This window comes from Brachypodium distachyon, chromosome 4, assembly GCF_000005505.3.
Source record: "Brachypodium distachyon strain Bd21 chromosome 4, Brachypodium_distachyon_v3.0, whole genome shotgun sequence".
Taxonomy (NCBI): Eukaryota; Viridiplantae; Streptophyta; class Magnoliopsida; order Poales; family Poaceae; genus Brachypodium; species Brachypodium distachyon.
The window spans coordinates 36785703-36794272 of NC_016134.3; the positions used below are offsets into that span (position 1 = coordinate 36785703).

At 41.1% G+C, this 8570-nt stretch overlaps 1 long non-coding RNA gene across 2 annotated transcripts; it reads left to right on the plus strand.

The window, feature by feature from the left end:
* Window positions 1-319: 319 nt before the first annotated feature.
* On the plus strand, window positions 320-8002 carry LOC112268727. 2 transcript variants are annotated; one of them, XR_002960117.1, is made up of 4 exons: window positions 320-3144; window positions 6867-6926; window positions 7020-7114; window positions 7565-8002. It is a non-coding gene; the product is annotated as an uncharacterized LOC112268727 (long non-coding RNA). The 2 variants fall into 2 exon arrangements; XR_002960118.1 differs by lacking the exon at window positions 320-3144 and adding an exon at window positions 3913-4031.
* Window positions 8003-8570: the final 568 nt, after the last annotated feature.

The window sequence follows — 8570 nt, forward strand, 5'->3', positions numbered from 1 at the left end:
TTCCCAGACGCGTGTCACAGCCACATGAGGTACAACTTTGCTCATCCATGCTGGACGCCATGCAGCGCCTGGTCCACTGTACACGGTAGAAAAAATGGTTCGTAGGGTAGTCGCTGATAAGACTCCTGTCGGTGCATTAAATGCACTGCGCCTGCCGTCTCGTCCTGTCTTCACTGTTCTTGCGGGAGCGTGGGTTGCTGGGGTGCCCCTTCCCGGCTAGTGCACCTGCTAGTTGCCGGGAGGCGTTCCTTCAGCTTCCCGGGACCGGGGTTCCCGGGGGCCTCTTGTACTCGGCCCTTAGCTTCACCTTCACCAAGGGTCGTCTCCTCGAGGCAGGCTTCTCGGACTCATCGCTTCCCGGGAGGTCTTCCTGACGGGACTTCGTCACTGGCGACCCACGCGTCCCGTATCAGTGGAACCCCGTGGGCCACTGGTACGACAACATGCATTTGAACAACTCATCCAATGTATATGATAAATAGTATCTACAGCAGTATCAGATTGTACTACCCTAGGATCACGGCACCATGATATTTATTATCTTTATATAAAAATTATGTGTTGGACAAATTACCTGGCATGGATATAATCCATCGGGGTTATAAGAAAAGTAATGTGTGGTATAACAATAATATCATCAACGTTATCCAGAAGTAACTTATGCAATTAATAAGCTTGTACTTCCACAATTGGAAATTGATTTTTTTAACGAAAAGATGCTTGTCAAGCATGCACACAGATTCTTATTTTAGGTTAAATCATGATTGAATATAGGCCTATAGGGTCAGACCAGTTGCACTTGACCCCAATGGCAGGCTTGTGGCTGCTGCTTGCTCCTGTCGAAAGTTGAATGGTACTACCTCTGATCCATAATAAGTTTGATTTAGTGCAAAGTTGTACTAGGCTTTGTTCAAAACCGAGACTTATTTTGGATCGGAGGGAGTACATGCTATATGACTGTGAGAACTAGTCATGTGTAGATATGGGTCATTTGCGTCCGATCGACAATGCAACGAGACGACCAGTAACTGGCGCAACTCTTAGTCCCACATCATTCTTGAACAAAGAAAGCTACATCCGGCATATATAGTTCGCCGCTGGCATGCTGTGTGTTGCGCTATTGGATCTTAAGTGTGCACTTTGTTTTTGTCCTTGGAAGCGAGTTGCTTTTTACCACATTCGTGTCGTGACCCTAGCACTTATATGATACGGATAGCGATCCAAGCGTCACACTCATGAATTGCGATTCAGAGTACAATATGTTGGATTTCTGTTGTTACACGCGGGGATTGGAGGGGGCGGGGGTGGGGGGTGGGGGGGGCAGGACAATGGTTATTGAGTAGTGTAGTGGTAGATTTGTGGCTCTACAATTTTAAATGATTGCATAAATATTCTTTTTCGCAAAAAATTACAATGTTCTTCTATGTACAAAACCTGGAGGAGAGGCGATGAGTCCGTTGACAAACTTAAGTTATTTCAGTAACTATATACTTGAAGTGCGAGTTATTAACTACTCCATCCGTCTCGAAACATAAGGCGCGTATCGTTCTGCCTGTCAAGTGTGAGTTGCATGCGAACAAAAAAATCGCACCCACCACCCAGCTGTTGCATACGTGAGAAAAGCTAGGCAGTTTCCTTCCGTTGCATGCTAATTGGATCTCTTCTCCTAATTGCACGGGCGCTAGCAGATATGGTGGGCGTGGGCGTTCCTCCAGTTGCATGCATTCATGAGTGAAGTGAGCCTTGCGGCAGTTGCGATGCGGATAGCTATACGTGCGTCCAACAGTTCGGTGGCTGCGTTAATATTCATGCTGAAGTTTATACGCCTAAATAAACGGAGGGAGTAGCTAATACTTGTCTAGCAGACCGATAAGATTGGTGCTTCTTTTCATTGTGTTCCTTTTGGTGCTTTCTTTTCTTTAGTTATGTTCTGGATATCATAGGGCACAGGTTCCTCAGAAAATCTTATGTTGCTACTAAAAGGTGCCATGCTGGTGCATAAGTGAAACATTGTTTTGTAGGTAGACATGCTTTCATCCAAAGAAAACACATTTCTCAAGTGGACATATTCTTTCATTGTTGTTGGTGATGATAGTTGTTGAACCATGGTCACATCTAACTTCAAAATATGATGCAAGTCCAATCCCCCAGTAGTCAATAGATGGTTGCTCCATGTCATAGTTTACTGACAGAAATATTGGATTGAGTCATCTCTTCCATGAGTGCGCATCGTTTTGAGGTGTTGACACCTAAAGTTCTCACCTACCAGCTGTAGTCTCATTTGTGATGCCAATTTGCTGGTCTCATGTTTTGTATCTCTTATGGCTGCTATTGCAGCTTCCTTTTGATTCTTCAAGGTGATGTTACATAGTCAAAGTTTGTGATGCTGACATGCAATATTTCACCATTCTTTCTGATTATTGGTCATTGTGGTGTGGGCAGTACTATCAGTGACAGCACCATCAATTGCGGTCGGACATGCTTGCTTTTATTTGTATGAGCGAGCCAATTTCAGTGATGCCTTGTTTTGCACTTGCAAGTTTTTTTTATTGCAACACTGGCTTGACCAGCTATTATTCTGGCACTGTTTATGTCAATCTTGTATAGGGGTGATTCCTGCCTGGTGTTTTCTTTGTCTAGCTAGAAAATTTGTTGCAAATAGTTGGCCTTTAGTTTAGGAAGTTGCTAGGTTTTTGTGAATCTATATTTCTGTGAGGCTTATTTCTTTGATGACCGGAGATGTTTTGAACTATGGTAAAAATATTGTTGCCGGTGTTACAGCTGAGGCCAACAATTTTGCTTGCTAGTTTTGTTCTTTCGTTCCAATAGACTGGAGATGTTTCCTGACGTACTTGTATCTGCATATGTTCCATCTCCCTGTCGTACTCCTCTCTGGAGTTGGTTTCATGATTCCTGTTTCGTCGATTGTTAAAGTTAGGCAGGGACAGGAGAACCACCATACATACTTTTTGCAGAGACTGCAATGTCAGCTCACTACAATGTGATTTGAGGAATACCAACGGGGGGGCGTTCTGTCATTACCAACTGGTGGAGAGTTACTATCAATTTGATTTGTCAAATCATGGTGGCCAAGCCTGCAACCTTCAAGACATACAGGCACGCCGTCAGTCATGGGCCAAACTGGTAAGACGAGAGTAACAAATGGGTTTTATTTTGTTGAGTATAAGAGTTGGATATTCCCTTCCTTCCATACTACGAAGTGTACAGATTAAGACGTAGTTTGAGTTTTGTGCATTTAGATATTTATATGCACTTCAGAATTCCAACCTCGGATCAAATTACCGCTAAACTTTTACTCAAATAAATATACTTGCAATTAACTCATTTACACCTCAAACTCCATTTTTTGTGTGTAAACGTGATGATCGTAAATTTTCATTGGAATGTGCAGTTCCATCGTGTTGTGCAATCGCAATCATCTCCGGCTTTTAAGCCGCCGGAATATGTCAGGACTGTTCGTTTTACCATTTTTTTTCACTTTTTCAGCAACATACCATGTCGTGGTGCTCCCTTCGTTTTTTAACACTTGACATTTTTGATAAAGATTTTCTTTGACTCTGCTATTCCCAGTGCATGGTTTGCTTTCTCATACAACCTCAGTAGCTTTATCCATTTCTCTCTGCTTGCATTACATCTTTTTATTGCGCTTGTGATATATTATAACAATGGAACATTTTTAACACACTTTATCTATACAGTGACCATCTTTGTACTTGTGATCTGGTTAAAACTATTGGTTATTAAAGGTAGCAGTATTCTTTTTTCTAAGTAGTGACGGCTCAGAGATGCTCTCCCTGCTTTATTTTTCCACTGCAACTGGGAAGAGAGAAAGTGACAGTGAATCTCACTAGGATACGGTATCTTATTTAGCCCAGTTGAAGCTGCAGGTTGCTACGTAAAACCTCGGTTGTTGAACTTTCAATTCGTCGCAGCATAGTTTACATCGCTCCAAAGGCCATTCGTTGCTGGGTAGATCGATCCATCGGCTGCTGTCTTATCTGATGGCTCAGGTTGGTTTCACTCGTACCACTTGATCGAAGCCAATTAAGCATTGATTCAGTGCCTGAAGCATCCTGCTTCGTGTCTGCCTCTTGTGGCGCATGTCGGGATGGAAACGCTCAGGCGATGATTATTGCGGATAGTATCACCGTACTGTTTCCTGAACCCATATGTCGTAGGCTTTGCGGCTAGGCCATCTTTTTCTGATCCGGGGTCGTTAGCTAGCCTAAGCTACGTGTGTGACTCCCGTCCTGGTTCATGTGAATACACACGCTTGGTTTTGATCTGCTGCAGTCGAAGAGTAACGTGCAAATTGTTAGTAGTACACAAAAAAGATGATGCTATGGATGGATCAACCTCTTGGAGCTCCCTCTAGAGTGTAGACTCTGTACGAGCTGAGCATATTGCGCCACAGTGATCCAGCAATTAACTGATTAACAACCGCCCTGTCATTTTACGGCTATGTCACTGTGGATGGCTTTGACCGGTGTTGCCTTAATTTGTACTCTCTCCGTTTCTAAATACTTGTCGTGATTTTAGCGCAAACTAAAAGAGAAAGTGTGTCAGCGAGGGTTCTCCTTCGTGGGGGAGCAGTCTTCTGGTTGTTGTGCTACCAAGTTCCCGGAAGACGAAGGAATCGGAAAGCAAGCATGTTTCTCTTTGCTCAAATAAAGGTAGTAGAAAGAGAGATGTTGGCACCAGATCCTGCCACCAACACGCGGGTATATCACAGATTAAACCAAAAGATGTTTAGCACTATGGCTGTGCAGGAAAAGAATTGTTTTCAAACAGAGTTTGGTGATAACTCACTCACTCACAGCAAAGATTGTAGATTAGATGAATTTTTTTGGATAAATACACGAAATGTGTTAGTTTTAAGTTTAGCTTTTGTACTACAACCCTTTTTGGGAAATTTCATGAAGTTATACAAGTACTCTGAACGCTCAATAGGTGCATATGAACCTATCTAGCATTCTTTGCTTTTAATTCTCATTTGTGTCTAGTTTCATCTGGGTCTCATGTTTTGCATGAACAGAATATGCATGGTTTTATATTTTCAAACAGAGAAACTAGATCATTCTTTAGTACCTTCTCCAACTCCTCCAAGTGGGAGGGAGGTGCAGGTAGAAGATGCTGATAATTAGTGCTTCTTACACAAGCTTGATAGCAATGCATCAAGCTAACATTTCAAAATCATAGGGCTGTCTAGGCTACATGAAGTCATATGTACCTGTCTAGGCTACATGAAGTCATACCGAAAATCATGCTGCTGGTATTTCCCTTTCAATCCAGCATGTTTCCTTTTTTTTAATCAAATAGATGCCGCCTAGTTATTATAAGTAGAGTGAAATGTACTGAAAGTCGTAAAAATAAAAATATTACAAGGGTGTCAAGTTAGTCTAGTGTATTCTAAAGCCAGGATTGTTCCAACCACTTAGCAATAAACATGCTCCTTGAAACCTGTAACCGTCAGCCAAGTTTTCTCAATTTTTTTCTAGAATACAAGTTTTCTCAAATATTAAGATTGCAGATTTATTTGGGACCCCCTGTCCGGTATCCAACACAAAAGAGGACAATGGTCAGATCCAACTCTAGTAAGAACTATAACCATATTACAGATTTGAGTCCTAAAAGTACACAAGTGAGGAGCCGGGAGGCCCTATCCACACCGTATGAACTCTAACCTGCACGCCTGACAGATTGTCCACCCTCACGTAGCCAATATTTTGCATAATCATTCCTAAAAAGTCCTCTCTTATCACGTAAACGCACACGTGACAGGTCGACCACTGTCGCGTGCTTGAAGGACTCAAATTTTCAGTTTGATAGTATGAAGACCAATTTGACATCCCTAAAATATTTTTAGGACTTCTAGTACAATTCATTCTTAAAAGTATGTTGAAAACAAATCAAAACAAAGTCATTTGATGTGTATATCATAGATTCATAGATGGGCAATACTTAGTCTATGGACTCAAATATGCATTTTGATAATGTTAGGACCAATTTGGCATCCCTGCAATACTTTAGAACTTAGTGCAATACATTCTTACAAGTACATTGAGAACAAAAACAAAAAATCATTTGATGTGTATATCATATTCACTCTGTTCAAAATAGTTATACATTAAGATTTGTCCTACATCAAACTTTTCTAAATTTGACCAACTTTATAGAAAAGTACACTAAGATTACAACACATGATTAGTTTTATTGTATCTTGTGTTCATATTGTATTCATTTAATATCCTAGATATTGATATAAATTTATGCAAACTTAGTCAAACTTGGTTGGCTTATGAAAAACCTAACGTATAACTATGTTAAAACAGAGGGAGTAGATAGTAAAGTTTGTGCTACTTGCTAATACAAATACAGTTGGCCAGCAAGGCAAATGCACAAAACTCTAGTGGGAGTTCTCCTTTTCAAACAAACTTGACAAGCGTGACATAAGTATCAGCAGTAGCAATCTTTTCGGATGCTGCCCTTCAATAGCTTAATCAAACACTGTACTACTTCTTTAGTCCTAAACCAATATTAATTAATACTGGTAAAATATACTATGGGAACCGATGGACGAATTATGGAATATGGTTACTTGTGTGCGTGGCTATAGATACCGACCATGCACACTGTTCTTGAAAGAAGCAAGCAAATGGTAGTTTGAACTTTCGGATACGATGACATGCTAAAAACTGTGCTATTTGGAATGAGAGTTTGGGATTAATATATTTGAAAGGAAGGGTGTCTTGTTTGGAACTTGTTTCTCTACACTAATACGGAGTAATAAAAAATAATTACCCTGGACATATAGATCTCATGGTCAATGCCTGCTCATGGTACAGATTGTCAAGAAATTATTCACCATCTTGTTGTGCGTATCCTCGTCAATGCAGAGGCCGAAGGTAAGCTTCCATTTCTTGAATAACAGACTTGGTACAGAGAAAGCATTCACCATTTTGCTCTAGAATCTCTGTAATAGTTTTTCTTTTCTCCAGAGCAAGGACAAATATGGACAATCCCTTTCAAGGACGCGCAAACAAAACACAAATCCATCGACTAACATATGCCATGTCAAAATAAATAAAGAGTGGTAAGCGAAGAGAACATGAGACCTCCATTATCTTTATTTTAAGAGCCTTACACGTATGCTTCCAACCACTGACCTATACTATATACTTGCGGAATACGTAACTTCACCTACCACCTTCCTAACCCGAAGGTATAAGCAAAAGTATACATTAATGCATCCGTTAATACAAAAATTTAAGTTCAGATAATTATACATATGTAGCTTTAACTTTCTTCATACTCTCAGCCATTGGGTATATTCCCTATCTATCACGGTCCATTCTTCAGTGGCATATAGAAGCATGTCAAATTTTCACTCTCAGTTTCCAGTTTATGGCCACATGTTTCTGCGTACAAATTCATTATTTTCGTACATTAGCTAGCAGATTTGCTAAGTTATAGGTGATTTTTTAAACTTGTTGTTAATTTTTCTCACCAATCCTCTCCCATATTCCTGTCCTGTGCGAGCCAGGGGCAATGAAGAAATGCTGCATGCACTACATGCAGAAGAAAGATTGAGGCGAGACTGAGGGTTAAAGTAAAAGGTCCCATAGAAAGTATTCTTGCTCCAACTCAGGAAGATGATGCATTTGCTTCCTCTCTCGCGATGATTTTAGGATGCTAGGTTTCTTCTTTCCCTCAAACGTACTCCGGCCTACCTCGACCCATAAGGTTTTTGGATGTCCCCTTTTCTTCCAATCACTGATAAAGTAGAGAATAGTTTAGTGGGATGACACAAGAAAATGTTGTCCCTTGGGGGCATGTTATAATGGTCCGTTCGTCCATTAAGGCTATGCCGACATGTGTGATGGGCGCAATCTTGCTATTCCTATACCCATTGGGTTTTAAGTGTCTTCGAACCACAATTAATGTATGCCTTCTCCTTAAGCATCTTGCTAAGGTGCATTCCCCCGAGGTTTCTTCTTGGGAGCGTCATTTTGCCAGCCTCTATGGTTGGAGCAATGCTCACGATCTGGGAGATAGTCAGCGGTTTGATTCGATTCGATTGTCTAGAAGGGCATCTCCTTTTATCTTCCCTTGTTTCGATCCATCACCAGGGTACAGATTGGTAATAGACTTGCAACCTCCTTCTAGTTTTAACCGTGGCATGGGAATGAGAGTATGCGATCCTTGCTTCTCGCTTCCCTGTCTTCTTTCCCACTCGATGCGTCCAAATATCTCAGTTGGGAGGCTCTAACTCTTCCAACCTTTTGCTATGGCCTTGATTATCCTATGTAGCCTCATCAAATCTTGCCTCAGATCACTCTTTTGATGGGCACACTTACTTTGATGTTGCAGGTAACCGACTCCTAGCAGGGAAGATGGAAAACTTATCTAAAACATATTTTCCTACACAAGACAAGTTTTTTCGCATCAAAATCGGATGGAAGCTTAGCTCCATCTGTTTGGAAGAATTATTCGCCGAACATTGTATTGGATTCATGTGTTAGCAAACCAACAAGAATGCATGTTTCCAA